The sequence below is a fragment of the Nannospalax galili genome, unplaced genomic scaffold (genome assembly GCF_000622305.1).
Source record: "Nannospalax galili isolate Female #2095 unplaced genomic scaffold, S.galili_v1.0 scaffold768, whole genome shotgun sequence".
In the NCBI taxonomy this organism is placed as follows: domain Eukaryota; kingdom Metazoa; phylum Chordata; class Mammalia; order Rodentia; family Spalacidae; genus Nannospalax; species Nannospalax galili.
In genome coordinates, this window is record NW_008360317.1 from 852,219 (window position 1) to 868,368 (window position 16,150).

Sequence of the window (16,150 nt, forward strand, 5' to 3'; positions counted from 1 at the left end):
AGAAAGTTCTAATTAGGACATATTCCAGAAACACATATGCAGTCACTTAAAACTATAGTTTTGAAGAAACTTAATGGCATGCATATGAGCAGACATACACATACCACATATGCATACACACACGTACACACACACACTCATACACACCAGTCTCATGAAATGATATGTGACTGAAAAAAGGCAATATAAGGGTCGGAGCTGGAGCTTACTGATAGAGCACTTGCTTTACTTGCATGAAGCCCAAGGTTCAAGCCCCAGTTCTATCAAACAAGCAAAAAAACAGGCAGATATAATGCTGAAGCGATAGCTTAGTCCATAATGTGTTTGCCTCTCAAGCATGAGGAATCAAGTTCCATCCCCAGGCTCACCTGAAAAAATGCCGAGCTTGGGCACGTGTTTATAAACCCAGATAGGAGAGGCAGAGAAAGGAAGATCCTGAAGCTCACTGACTAGGCAGTCCAGCCTAACGGGTGAATTCCATGCCAATTAAAAAGCCTATCTCAAAAAAAAAAAAAAAAAAAAAAAAAAAAAAGGTAAGTAGCTTCTGGCATGTGTGCACATGCATATAGGTGTAAAAAAGGTGGATATAAAATTACAGATAATTCCTCTTTTGATTGAGAGCTCTTTGAAGCACAATAGGCAGACACAGAAAGCTGTTGGCAGAGAGTGTACAGATATCCTCAGTGAACCTCTCCAAGAACCTCCAAGTAAAACAGCTTGGCTCCAAAGAAGTGGGGTGTGACAGCAGGGGCCAGTGCCCACACCAGAAGCAGTAATATTGTGTGAGGCCCTGAAGCTGGTGATTGATTGCTATCAAGAGGCAATCATGAGATAAAGAGACAGGGTCTTGGCCGACAACACAACTTGAAGTCATGCTATAAACATTGGGATTTTAGAGTCTACAGTGTACAAGGCACCACCTTGAAAGCTGAGACAACAAACATACTGGTACATTGATCTTAGGCTTTCCTGTTTCCAGACCTGTGAGAAATAAACGTGCCCTTCAAATTGCCCTGTGGGTAGTATTGTGTTATGGCAGCACAAAATGGGCTAAGTCAGAGGTCAGCTGTGAATGTTGCATCATGGTTATTTCTAGAAGTTCTTCTTAGTAATGTCCACCAATAAGTACTATTGCTATTTATCAACTTAACAATCCAGCTTTTGCTTTCATTCATTTAAAATTGTTTAGTAGTGTCTGAAGAAAAATTTCAATATATTAAAAAAATTTATTATTCTTTATATATATATGTGTGTGTGTATGTATGTATGTATATATTGCCTGCATGTATTAAGTGCATCTGTGTCGTGCAATGCCCGTGGAGGTCAGAAGAAGGCATCAGATCCCCTGGGAACTGGAGTTGTAGATGATTGTTAGATGTCATATGGTAGCTGGGCATTGAATCCAGGTCCTTAGAACAACATTCAGTGCTCATAACTGCTGAGTCATCTTTCCAGCACCAAGAAAATGTCAACAGATTTTATTAGAAGTTTCTAGATTTCCTGGTAGGGTAGTTTACTTCTTGGAACATTAAAGCTGCCCTTCAGAATATGCCATGAGTGTTTAATATTCATCTCAAGATACCAAAACAATTAACAATATCAACATATTAAATCTTATGTTTTCTGAGTGTCTAATTAAGAAACCTTAGATTGAAAGGACAAGGTCCTGTCTGCTCTCAGTTCCACCAGTATATTATTTTGAGCTAGACTTTTGCAAAGGCATTGCTTTTGTCACAAACATTCAAAACTCTAAGGAACATGTGATGTGTATTTTTTGTTAAAAAGACAACCTTGCTATAGCTTGAATAAATGTCTTTATTTCTGAGTGGTTTGAGCTGAAAGATGAATTACAGAATAGCATATATAAGTTTCGTGCATTCTGAGTAAAACCTCAGAATGCTGCTTTGTTCAATGTTCATTAAATAATATCTGAGAATATTCATCTTTATATGCCAGGCTCCCCCCTGTAAGTAAACATGCTATGGGAGTTATTGCAGAGAGCAGCTCCTGAATTGGGGTGCCTGTACCTCTCTTCTTACTCCTCTTTTTGGTGTCTCAGAGCCATATGTTCCTTTCCTGCATGGGGAACCCACCCAGAATGGGAATCACCATGTCTGTTCTCAAGACTCATTCCAGAGAGATCTTTAACTCTCGTGGAAATCCCACTGTTGAGATTGATCCCTATACCTCATAAGGTCTCCATGCCTAACGGTGCCTCAAATGGTAGGAGGCCCTGGAACTCCTGGACAATGATAAGACCTGGTACATGGGAATAGTCTCTCAAAACTGTTGAGCATATTGATAAAATTATGGCACCTGCTCTGATTAGCAAGAGACTGATTGTGGTGGAACAGGAGAAGATTGACAAACTGATGATCAAAATGAATGGGACTGTAAACCTGTTTGGTATAAATGCCATTCTAGGAGTACCCCCTGCTGTCTGCAAAGCTGGAGCCCCTATACCAACACATTGCTGACTTGTCTGATAATCCTGAAGTCATGCTGCCAATCTGGACTTTCAATGTGATCCACATGGTTCTCATGATGGCAACAAGCTAGCCATGGAGGAGTTCATGATCCTCACTGTGGGTGCATCCAGCTTCTGGGAAGCTTCATGCACATCCAGTTCCATGCACATTGAAGTGGAGGTTTACCACAACCTGAGGAATGTCATCAAAGAAAAATATGGAAAAGATTCCACCAATGTGAGTGACAAAGGCGGGTTTGTGCCTAACAACCTGGAGTAACTGGAGTAGCTGAAGAATGTAATTGGGAAGGCCAGCTACATTGACAAGATTGTCATCGGCATCCGTGTGCCTGACCCTAAATTCTTCAGGGCTCGCAAATACAACCTAGACTTCAAGTCTCTTGATGATGCCAACAAATACATCACACCTGACCAGCTAGCTGACCTGTATAAGTTCATCATCTGAGACTATCCATCAGTGTCCATGAAAGACCCCTTTGACAAGGATGACTGGGAAGCTCAGCAGAAGTTAACAACTACTGCAGGCATCCATCTCATTGGGGACAATCTCATAGTGACCAGCCTGAAGTGGATTGCCAAGGCCATGGGCAAGAAGTCCTGTAACTGCCTCCTGCTCAAAGTGAACCAAATTAGCTCTGTGATTGAGTCTGCAGGCATGCAAGCTGGCCCAGTCCAATGGTTGGGGCATCTATCTATTGCTCTGGGGAGGGGAGGGGTACTTAGGGTACTGTCATTGCCAACCTGGTGATGGGTTTTGCACTGGGAAGATCAAGACTGGTGTATCTTTGCCAATCCTAGCACCTGGTGAAATAAAATCAGATCCTCAGAATGTAGGAGGAACTAGGCAGGAAGGTCAAGTTTGCTGACAAGTCCTTCATAAACCCTCTGGCCAAGTAAACCATGGGCCAGTGATCCCTGGAGCCCTCAGTCTCCACTGGCTGCTTCGACCCATCCTTGGTGTCACTGGGATGCTTTGAGGCAGATTCAGTGCTTGTCATACCTCTGTAATTAGCACCCATTCCTGAAACTGCTTCCTTAGAAGTCCGAGTGATGCCTGATCACTGCAACCCTGTTGGAAGCCTCAGCTCTGCAATTATGTGATTGGTCTGGTCCAAATCATTTCTTTTTTATTTCTCTTTAAAAAAAATTATGTGTATGAGTGTATTGCTTGCATGTGTGTAAGTGCATCCGCGTTGTACAATGCCCAAGGAGACAGAACAGGGAGTTGGCTCCCCTAGAACTGGAGTTACAGACAATTGTTAGCTACTGTGTGGGTGCTGGGAACCAAACCCAGGTCCTTTGCAAGAACAACCACTGTTCTTAACCATTGAGCCATCCCTCCAGCCCTGACATCATGGTTTCTGTCACTTCACTTCCCACCTAGTGTCAGCAGCATTCATACCTCCAATGCAACCTCTATGGTTGCCATAGGCAAGATCATAGTGATTCTATGTACAAAATAAAAGTCTCAGTGACCTATTTTTAAAAAAGAAGTTGTGGTACAGTTTTATCTCAAAATAATTCAAATTCTTTCGGAAGTATGGTACAAATTTAAATAACTAATGTTAAAGATAGCAATATTATGGTAGTTCCCCCAATACAGCTACATGATTTCTTGAGTGACACATTCATTCAACAGTCAAATGTCTTTATTTAAATGTGCTTTAAATACCAAGCACAGGGGCATGGTATGATGAATGGGATATAGACAGTCCCTGTCTTCTTCTGAGTAGTGTTCTATGGGAATTAGCAAGGCAAATAAATAAATACAATAATTTCCAAAGATTAGGGATAAAGTGGTTGAAAATATTCAACTAGGATTTCAGAAACTACTTTCTTTTTAATATCTTTTCTATATTTCACTGTTTGCATGTAGGATTCTGAACCCAGAGGCTATATCTGTGTATAGATGAAATTTTCCTATAATATTAGGTTTACCTATCAGCTTGAGGGTCTAAAATGAGACAAATGAGATTTCTGTTAGCTAAACTGTGATGCAGGTTATAGGAGATGGAAACAGCACAGTTTCTGGTGATGCCCTGTTGGGTTCTAATCTTTGAATTTAACAGTTTATAAACCCAGAGCAAAGGCTAAATCAGACTCTTGGGAGCCACACTAGATTTCTTTCTACTTACTTTCGAGTCTGACTGTTCATTTTGTGCCACACACCACCATCAATTGAGGGTAACTTGGGTCTGAAGACTCTGTCTTCTTTACTCTCCTAGGCCAGGTCAGATCTTCACGAATCTTCAGCTATGTAGAAGAGGAAAAGAAATATGCCTATGCATTTGTGTATGTATCTGATATAATTTTTAGTTAATTTTATATTCTAGCAGCAAATTCTGTTGCTAATCCCTACCCCACCATATCTGTATTCGTTATCAGGTTTGACCACTTAAATGTAGAAGGAATTTCTTGTAATTGTATTGAAACATGTAGGCAGCTATGATGTAAATGATGAGAAACCATGTTCAAATCCACCAATGATGTAACTGTTGAGAAATGATGTAGAAAACCCTCTAAAACATGATAACTGAATCAGCTCAGGGTCCAGAATTTCAGCAAACTAGCTCGTCTGTGTCCAGATGAGTAGAGAAGTGAGCACTCCAGCTCTCTGAGTGAGTGCTCGGCTCCTCGGCTATTTGATTTCCATAGCAATGTAAGGAGGTAAGATCCACCTTTACAGCTCTCTTTTCTCTGCTGCTCATGTCTTCTTTTCTCTTATCTCCCTTCTTCCTTTCATCTTGTAAAAACAGTAGAACCTAGCTTTCCGTGGATTTCTAAATTCCATAATAGCTTTGAATAGAGGGACGTGATGAGAGAATGAAGTGTGGACTAAGCGGGTGATGAGGGTTGAATATCAATCAGGAAGACCACACAGGTTCATTTTTACCTTCTCTAATTTATCAGTATTTCAGTAAATACAATGCTTAACTAACTCTCCTTGTAAAAACAGTAGAACCTAGCTTTCCGCGGATTTCTAAATTCCATAGTAGCTTTGAATAGAGGGACGTGATGAGAGAATGAAGTGTGGACTAAGCGGGTGATGAGGGTTGAATATCAATCAGGAAGACCACACAGGTTCGTTTTTACCTTCTCTAATTTATCAGTATTTCAGTAAATACAATGCTTAACTAACTCTTAAATATGTCTATCTTCTTACACACAAAACCCAAAGCTCTAGTTCAAATTAAAGCACAAACATCATGGCACCTCTGACTTCTTAATGGCTGTGTAAGACCCATGAAGATATTTACAGATAAAAACCATCTTAGAAACAATCAAAATATAACTTGCCTGAGAATGTTCTGGCAATGTGTATCCAGTTGCCCAAAATACATTCATTTTTATCAGAGTAATTCCCCATCACCCAAATTTCAGTTATTCACCTTTCCCCTCTTCCTTCAACCTGTTTTCAGTCTATCTACAAATCCTACGGCTCCACATGTGCAAGGATCCATCCACCTTTTAAATGAGGTCTAACTCTACATTAAGCACACTGCTTGGCATTGAACAGGCCTTCGTGGTAAGACTGACAGTCTCTAGCAGATCCATCTCCTGGCTCCACCTTTGCTCTTCTACAGGCCACTTGCAGTCTAAACCTAGTCTGCTCACACTCCTCATGGCATTCCATGTCAGGTATAGATAACAAAGCCCTCCAGACACAGCCTGTGAGCATTTGTCTCGAGCCTCATTTCTGGATGTTCTGTACTCAAGTTCCACCTCACTCTGGCTGCTCAGTTACAATGTCCGCTTTACTGCTGACCAAATGTCCTAAATATGCTTTCCCCTTTTCATATTGTTCCTTCCATTTGAATGTTCCTAGGTGTCTGTGTAACTAGACCAGCACCTAACTCAGAAAGGACTTCAGCACTGTCAGGTATTGCAGCCTCATCACCTTTACCATTCTACTCTATTCTGATTCTGCTTCCTCCCTAGTGTTGTCACCAGCTGCCACATATTTGTGTTCTGTCTCTTCTTGCTCCAATGAAAGGCACATGCTGTGTTTACTTCTGCATGTTTAATACTAAACAGTACTAAACAGTGTGCCTAACATAGAGTTAGACCTCATTTGATATTTGTTTAATCAACAAGTCAGGGTCATAACTTTCCTTTAATTCCCATCCCTGCTGTTCTGGATACATCTACAATCTACAGCTCAGATTGTAATTTAAAGGGCATGTTGATATATAATGTGCTTGGTCAAGCTTTGTGTGTGATACATATTTTGAGCATATGGTTCCATGGCTTTTAAAAGATAAGGAATTGAAACTGATTCCTAGAATTCATAACAATCACACCATCCAGCGTTGTTTCTCTTTTTTATTTTTTGCAACATTGCCAGTGCATTTTTTAAAAGCTTGCCTTGAGGATTATTGTAAAAGTCACTTCCTACAAAAGTTTTCTGACTCCTACTTCCCCTTCCCAAATCCCCCAATTCATTATTTTCTTGCAATGTATTCCATAGCACCATTGTAACAAAACATTCAGCATGCTTAACTGTGACTCTTACACTGTCCAGTAGACCTGTCCTCAGGACAGAGCCCAGACCTATCTTGCATATCAGTGACTCTAGCACCAAGCACAAGGGACTCTAAGGCCATCTTTGTCAAATGGATTAGACAATAAATTAATAAATGTACAATAGGACCCCAATTTCAGGGCAGCATTCGATGCCTAACCTCCCAGTGACCTTGCACCCTGTACCATGCTGTGCTATTCCTTACTGCTGTCATTATACAATGTAGGAATAGAAGTACAAGTTCAAAAACCTCTGTCTCTGGCACAGAGTAAGGGGCAGAAGCACGTGGTGACATTTCTGCTGCGGGTCCTTTCCTTTCAGGGAAATATCTTAGACCATAAGGAATAACTCAGAACTCACAGGTCATTCACAATCCAGACCCAACACATCTTCCCTCAGAGTAACTGATCCCAAGTGTTTTCGAATTACTGACTGGTTTGCTTAGTGACTATTGTTGTGGAACTTTGAGAACTTCTTTGTTTTCAAGACTATTTCAAAGTAGTGTTAAGCACAAGACAGAAAATAAGATGCAGAGAGTCAGAAGTCAGCCCTAACACCAACATAAACATCCTTGAATGCATTTCTTTAATTCAGGATTTGATGAAGACCGAGGAAGGAAATCAGTGAGAACTTTCTCCATTGATGTTATGAATCATGAATGAGTTGCCCCACCTCACTACACAGATGGGAACAATGCCTGAGGATGTTTGTACGTATTCTTATGGTGGTTCTAACATTCCCTTCCAGCCTGACTCCCTTAGAAACTGGCAAAAACACTCAAACAATCCTGGATGACAATCAGACATGTGGGTGGTTCCAGGTCTCTTTTTGTCTATACCTCTAGCCGGTCTGCTTTGAAATAGTCCCTTCCTCACAGCAGAACCAACGCAAAGCACAAACTCTCCATCTTTCCCCTGGAAGGCAATGTCTTTGTGAATTTCACTTCATCATTCAATCTTGTCCTTCTCCTTTATAATTGACTACTGAATAGGTCAATGTTCAAACGTTCCTGTGCTTGCTGCCTTTTACTGTGGACATCTTCCTGTCTGTTTCTTTCTCTGCTTGCTTCTTCTGTGTGGTTTTGGTGCTGAAGTGACAGTGAGAATTCTGCTGGTCTGCCTGGCTTTTCACCTAGACAAGAACAATTTACAAATTGAATTTACTCGAAAACAATCTTATCTCCACAGCAGTTATTGACTGTGCCACTGTACCTCCTATGATGTATGATCACAAGGTCCCAGTGGCTGCAAGGGCTTTGCAGTGTAACTGTTTCGTGACTAGCACATGTGGATTAGGTAATCCTCATTAATGCTGACTGGCCCCAAGCTTCATTCTTAATGATGTTGGGGAAGGTTTAAGATTTTGAACTAAATGTAGTTCATTTCAAGTCTGGCTTACTTGAGGCGCTTTAATTCACTCCAAGTATAGTGAGTGTATACAATGTGCTATATACTACATCCTGGAGATACAAAGGCCAATAAGAAAGAAATTATAAGCCAGTGCAGGACAGAGGAAAGAAAACAACCAACTGAAAAGCAGGATCTGAATGGCAATTGAAAGAACTTTAAGCCTTGAGGCGTTTAATCCACACTGGCCATTTTTCTAGAGTGTTGCTAAAGTTTTTTGTCTTGATGTATTTATTTTTTTAAGCCCTTCCAAATGTATGGTTCAGTAGTTTTAAGTACATTCACATAAAGAGTATTGTTCTGGGAAAAAAAATATAAAAAGATTATTCGATGCCTTTTGTTTGTTTTTGCATTTGTTTTTGTTTTCTTTCGAGTTTTATATACTGTAATGTGGGAGTAATTACTTTGAATGATGCTCTCTACCTGATTCACCAATGTTTGTCCTTCCTTCTATTTTATAATATGAAAATAACTGTTTCAATAAAGCCAAAGAGATTTATTTACCAATACCCAAACAAATTCAGATCCCTACCGTAATGTCTTTAGATGTGTGATTCCTCATTTCTGAAATGCTCTCCTTCCTTTTCCACGTGCACAGAGCTTCGGCCTGCCTGCAGCTCAGGGACCAAGGCAAACCCCACCTGAAATCTCCTTTCTTGATGTCCAGACTTCCCACTCCAAGGAACTTCTCCTATAATTGATGATTATGCCACTCATCAGGAGCCTAGCATATGCTACCATGGAAGGTTGCTCTGATTTTTATATATAAATCTTACTTAATGGACGAAGTTACAAACCCCTCAAAGGACCATGCTTTACTATTACATATATTACTATACTCAGCATTTAGTATGTGCAGGGCATTGTATTTGGTATGCAGATACAGGTTTCGCTCTAAAGCGTCTCACGGAACAGTGTTGTCATTTGCATTACTTCATTTCCACTTTGAAGCAAATCTGTATGGCAGTTTGGGAAAACAGTGCTCTCTTGATTTTATGTTAACGACACTGAAACTAAAAAGACTAAGTGGTTTGCTAAAGGTAGCACACAAGCCAGAGTGCTTCTCCAAAGAGATGCAACAGAGAACACAAGATTCCTAGAGAGATAAAACATTTGAGTCTAACTCTGGTAATTGTCATCTGAGTGGCCTGGGTGGGTTATTTAATATCTCAGAGCATCGGCCACCTCATCCATATGAGCCAATGACAAAGCCTGCTTGGTAGGATCATTGGAAGGAATCAATGAATGTTCTGAGTAGTGTCTAGGGAGAGGAAGGCCCCACTAAGTGATAACTATTAGTATTATTATTACTTCTACTCTGTCCATTGCTTTGCTGTGTCACAAGTGTGAGGCTATTTCACATTCCTAGTGTCTAACATAAGAATTTAGCACTCAGTAGTTTCTCAATTAGTGAATGCTGATTTTTGATATCTGCATGCTTATCTACAAGTGAGGCTGATATTCAGGCACTATTTGTCAAAACAAGCGTCTATGCATCAAAGCTGGTGTCCATTCCGTCGAGGCCACTGCCTGCTGTGCATGATGAATGTAGGCTGTGTTTGTTGTGAAATCTTTTGCTCCAAATCCCTGATCATAAGGATGTGGGGTCATGTTTAATGCATTTTGCCCAGTGTGGGTGTTGCCATCTGCATAGAAAAGCCTCCCACTTGTCAGTCTCACATTGTCTCAAGGAATGTTCACAGGAACCCCCCCCCCACACACACACACAGCCTGAGTGGTTTTACCTTCTCCCCGCACTCACACTCAGTCCCCCTTCTACCCAGGCCCGCTCCAGCTCTTTCACCTCAGATCTCTGGATTACCTTCCTAAGGCACACTAGCTTAATCCTCTAGTGTAGTTTGTTGGAGCCTCCACAGGTTGTCCCCACCCCCACCTTGCCCTTGGCCTCTTGATCTGCCTGCCTCAGACCTGCCTACCTCCCTGACAAGTATACTACGCATCACTCATCAAAGAAGCTTCTTTTTGCAACAAATGGAGGCTATTACATAGTTCCACAACTTGTCACACACAGAATAAAAGTCTGACAGATGCCCAGTCCTAAGTGACACATCTACAGTGGAACTTCTACACTTAAGGCTCATGGAACATAGCAGAATAGGGAGTAGGGAAAACATTAATGTGTCCTTCAACTTTCACCAAAGAAGCTTCCTCATACAATGGAGTGTGATGCACACAGAAGGTCTAACTGGCTAAGTTTTAGAAAATAAGAGATTGCAGAGTACATGTCCCTGGATAGGACTCCTATATTATTTATTAATTTTTATGTGAATGTGTGTATTGCCTGCATGTAGGTAAGTGCACCCATGTTGTGCAATGCCTGCAGAGAGGATTCCTATATTAAACCTCACCCACCCACAGCTCAGGGACCACTGTGGAAGAGGGGCAAAAAGATTATAAGAGCCAGGGTTGGTATATGAACAAAAGGAAACAGGCTTTCAGGCCACTGGAAACCTGTTCATATGAACTTGCAGCAATGGTGACAGCGTGCATAAGTCCCTTACAACTCAATTATACAAAAACCCAGCATAGAGCAAGGGAAACGGTCAGCAGGTCCCAACACTAGCCTAAGAACTATTGGCAACTGACTACCACTGGGTGAGGGAGAGCAGATCTTCTTTAAGAGAGTGACTCTAGATAGGCTGAATGCATAAGTCCCTTACCAACTCAATTATACAAAAACCCAGCATAGAGCAAGGGAAATGGTCAGCAGGTCCCAACACTAGCCTAAGAACTATTGGCAACTGACTACCGCTGGGTGAGGGAGAGCAGATCTTCTTTAAGAGAGTGACTCTAGATAGGCTGACCACGCTCCAGTGGATAAACTTTCACCAAGGGACATTTGGATACAAATGCTTGACTGGATAGGACTTAATATATATGACAGAATGCATGAAATCCAGTGGGGATGGCTATAGGGGAGGAGCACAGATGGGGAAGGAAGACTAAATTGATTAAGATCTATTATATGAAATGTACAAAAACTCAATAAAATTTTTTTAAAAGAATGTTCACAATATTAGGCATATGAGCCATTTGGTGCCAAGCCTGGGTAAGAATTCTCTGTAAGTGCTATACCAGGAAGCTAGGTATAAGGGAAGCACCTTGAAATTGAGCTTAAGCAATCACTAGCCATGCAATTGGTTTCTTTATCACTCTAGTTCAGGAATTTCCATTAGATTATATTTCTGACAGGTCAGAATTTCTAACATGTCATTTTTTTTAATTTATGATCCTTGCTCAATAATCGTGACTCCAGCCTAATAGATGCTTTGAGGAGAAGCACAGAGCAGCAAGTGGGCCATTCAGACATCTCGCACGGAGCTGCTCTTTAGAGCTGGGAGCATTTTCCACATCATCCTGGGCATTCACACAACCAGATAGGTTTTCTGAAGCAGTGGGCATAAGAGGAACCTCATTAGACATCCAGAGGCTATGAAAACATAAAACTGCTAAGCCAAATAGGACTGTGCCCTGCATTAACGTTGCTGCCTGAGCAAGGCCATATGTACAACAAAGGCACATGAGTAACGCACACAGAGGCGCTTTAAATCACCTCTCTGTTAGATGCCTGGGAAATGCTCCTGCCAATAAATGCCACTCACCTTCACTGCAGCACTCCTTTGACAAAGAAGGTATTGTCAAAATCCAAGCTGGGAGCCTGTGCTGCTTGGGGGAGCAGTAACAGTGATTAAGGGCCATAAAATGCAAGTGTGCACTTGTAATGAGATTGCCCTTACTTACTGCCTGGTTAGTGTCTGTGATTGCCACAGTATGCCTCTGTGATCTGCCTCCACATAATGAAGAAGAGCAGCAAACCTTAGCTTTTCAGATGACTTATATCAGGAGCAGATAGAAGTGTTTTCAAGGCCGAGGTGGTAATGGAGAAGCATTCGTGATGCAGAGAATAGCAATCGATGCTTATTCACGGATGAAGGAGGGGTTCTCTGGGTGAAAGATATATCAGCTGGAGGACTCCCTGCATGCAGGTCTTCATGATTTAATGTCTGCCCAAATGTCAAAGAGGTACTATGCTTCTGACTATCCCATCTTCCTGAAAGATTGTATCATTTTTCTCTGAGAAGTAATATGACTTTACTGCATGTGGGAGTAAAGCAAGTTACATTTCTGCAATAAAATTAGAACATACGTACCACCACCACCATATCATGAAATAGAAATACCATATGTGTGCATTTTACCCAAGGAATTAAGAATACTTGAAAGTTTTAATTATAAGGCTGTTCATTACAGTGCTTTCTATTTAAAAATAAAACTACAGATCACCCAGATGTCTAACAATAGGGAACTAGCCACCAAAGTTATGTTTCTTCTGTACAATGGAAGCCTGTGCAGCCAAAGAAATACTTGTAGAGAAAGAACAATGGAATGAAAACTACTCCCAATGCATTAAAACATATACATATGTACAATGGGTGGTAAACCTTGAAGAATGTACTTTTCATAAAACGTGTTCATAAATATGAATACTAGTCATTTGAATGTTACATTTGCTTGTTTATTTTATTCATTTTGCTTAATAATGTAGTAAAATACAGTTTTACAATAAGCAATATTTTTTCTTCTTTCAAGAAAAGATAAAAATGATAACTGCAAGAATATGTGTGTGAATCAATTTTAAGCCTATGAAATTATAGACTCAGAGCTAAACATATGTCAGTAGATTTTGCCATGATTCCATGTTAAAGTAGAGATAGCTATCAGATTTAATTTTATTTCAGATTATTGTTTGTCTTAGACTATGTACAAAATAACCTGTCAGAACCACAAGGATACTGTTCATTGGTGAGGTTCTCTGGCATGATGTATTTATGATCACACCCGTAATGGATGACTTCTCACTTTCCCCTTCTGATCCTGCATTTTTGCATCTTTCATGCTATTTTTCTGCCTTAGAACACCCATCCTTACAAATCTGACCCATTTATCAAAGCCCAATTCAAACCTGAATTTGTGAGAGTTGCTCTAATTCTCTTTACTCAGAAATAGGTTCTAATTTTTCATCATCCTAGGCCTGTGGCATATTGCATTATAAGAACTGTGTGCATGTCTCCACTTCTCTAATAAAGTATAAGCTTTAGAGGGCACAGACTTTATTCATCTATGTATCTCCTAGCACTGACAGAATAGGCACTTGCATATTCACTGAATATATAAATGCATTAGCCTAGTTTTCAGGATGCACAGATGGGCATACATCTGAGTGTTTGCTTGAAAGTCTGACCAACCCTAATATTAATCTAAATGTGTAACCAAAATGAAATGGAGATTCTTAGCTAGTTTGTAATTTATTAAAAAATTATTTTCAAGTTTAATTGGCATCCACTTTTCCAAGTCAGTTCTAATACAGTACTCAACTCTCTGGGTATCTATGTAAAGAAAACACTGCAAGGAGGCATTCTGAAGTATTATAACCACCACAACTTGTAATCTTTCCACAGAAAAGCTGTTCTGCAGGGATTCCTGCAGCAAAGGCCAACAAAATGGTAGCTAGAGACGATAGCCTGCTGAACATCTCCTCTCAAGACCCCCTCCATGAGGTCCACATCGAGAACAACCAAAATGACATCTTGACTTGGAAGCACTTTGAACACCATAAAGGACAAGGCAAACGTTTGTTACAGTTATTACCACTCAAGGACTGATTCTGCAAAAGGCTTGCGGCATGATTCTTCTAATTCGAGACCAGTTTTGTAGCCTGAGTTGTCACTGAATACCTTGTTTTTCTTTTGTATTCAGGAATGGACTTCAAGGATGTGCCCCCTGAGACAAATGATTTATTTTTAAATGTCAGTGATTCAGACATATTGTCCTAGTTTGTCTCTCCATTGGTGTAACCAAATACTCTGACCAATACCAACTTGGGGAGGAAAGGGTTTATTCAGCTTATATCTCCCAGGTTACAGCTCATCAGGGAGCCCAAGGTAGGAACTCAGGGCAAGAACCTAGGGGCAGGAGATGGAGCATAGGCCATGGAGGAACACTGCTTACTGACAAGCTCCCCTGGCCCCGGCTCAGCATGCTTTCTCATGCAACATACACCCACCTGCCCAGGGGTGGCACCACCCACAATGGGTTGGGCCTTCCCACATCACACAACAATCAAGAAGATGCCCCACAGACGTGGCCACAGGCCAGTCCTATGGAGGAAATTCCCCAGTGGAGGCTCCCTCAACCCAGGTGTGCCAAGCTGACACTAAAGCTATCCAGCACACTTTTGTCTAAGGGAGAGTCCCACCACATACCAATCAGAGGCTCAGCCAGCACACTGTGGTACTTAAGGCTAGATCCCAATGACTTACAGTAGACCTTCCTCTCTGGCTTTACCATTCTAGAAGACTCAAAACAATGAGCTCATGCCTCTTCCAAAGTCCTCATTTGCTCCCAGAATAAAGGAGACTAATGAAAGCCTGCAATCTACGGAGTTTTTAGTAGCTTTGTTTACATTCGTTCACACTATTGTTCATAGAAAAATATTTTCAAATGTGGCTCCATTTGCAGACTGTTCATAAATAGTTGCTTCTAAGTTTAGCCTTAATAATCTCTTTGGGAATGAGCTCTGTTTATGCTTCATAATATGACTTCCTGGTTTGAAAAATAAAAAATTAAGTAAATATTCTAAGATTTATAGAAAAGCACTTTCCATATGGTAAGCATTCTTACAAATTCTTAGAGTGTGATCAAGCTGCTTCTGAGCATGATGCCATGTGGGAGAAGACGGAGAGGACAGGGTTTGAAAATCCCTCTGTATTAGTTATTTTTCTGTTGTGGTGGTAAAATACCACAACCCAGGCAGCTTACAGAAGGGAGAATTCATCTGAGCTCACAGCTCCAGGGTAAGAGTCCGTAATGAGGTATGGCAGCAAAAGTAGCTGGAGCAGAAAGCCGAGCAACTGCATCTTCAAGCAGGCACAGGAAGTCAGAGAAGGACTGGAAATCTGGCAAGGCTTAAGAACTTTTCAAGTTTGTCCCCAGTGACGTGCTTCCTCCAACAAGGCTGTATCTCCTAAAACCTCCCAAAACAGTGCCACTAATTGGGAACAAAATATCCAAAGCCTTGAAGCCTGTGGGAGATATTCTCATTCAAGCCATCACACCCTCTAAAGCACAAACTGACAAGAGAATAGAAAGCAAGCAAGCACTGGCTTTGTAACTGTCGGTATACAGAAATAAAAATGATCAGATTAATCACTTAGATTTAAGGTACTAATAAAATTGCTATTTTTTTAAACTATGGATCTGTCTCAACTAGTTCATTGTTTGCTTAATTTAGTGCTTTTGACTGAATAATAACGAAATCTTAGTGACTCCCAGGTAGAATGACTACACAGCATATCTTCCAAATCAGGGCAATTTTTGAGAGTAAAAGCTTGCCATTAATAGTTTCTCTAGGAAAATTGGCATAAACTAGCACTGTCCAGGAAACTTATCTTTGGTTTTAGTTCTTTTTTTGTTTCCTCTTTCTCATGGAAGAAAACATTCTGAAAAACTTTGAAATAATCCAGAAAGATGACTAAGTCTCTTCAGTAGGAAAAGAGGCATTTACTATATAAACACATCTTTCTGGATTAGCTGATTCTACAGGGTTTCTATGACGTATTGTTTTTGAGCAATTGTATATCTCTATGAGTTATAGATAACTGGTAACATTGGAGAAGATTTCTGTCTATAGAAATACAAATATATAAATATATA

The 16,150-nt window shown here is 40.6% G+C and overlaps 1 pseudogene; it reads left to right on the forward strand.

Annotated features, from left to right (window-relative positions):
- Positions 1 to 2,110: 2,110 nt before the first annotated feature.
- Positions 2,111 to 3,385, forward strand: LOC103727200 (annotated as a pseudogene).
- Positions 3,386 to 16,150: the final 12,765 nt, after the last annotated feature.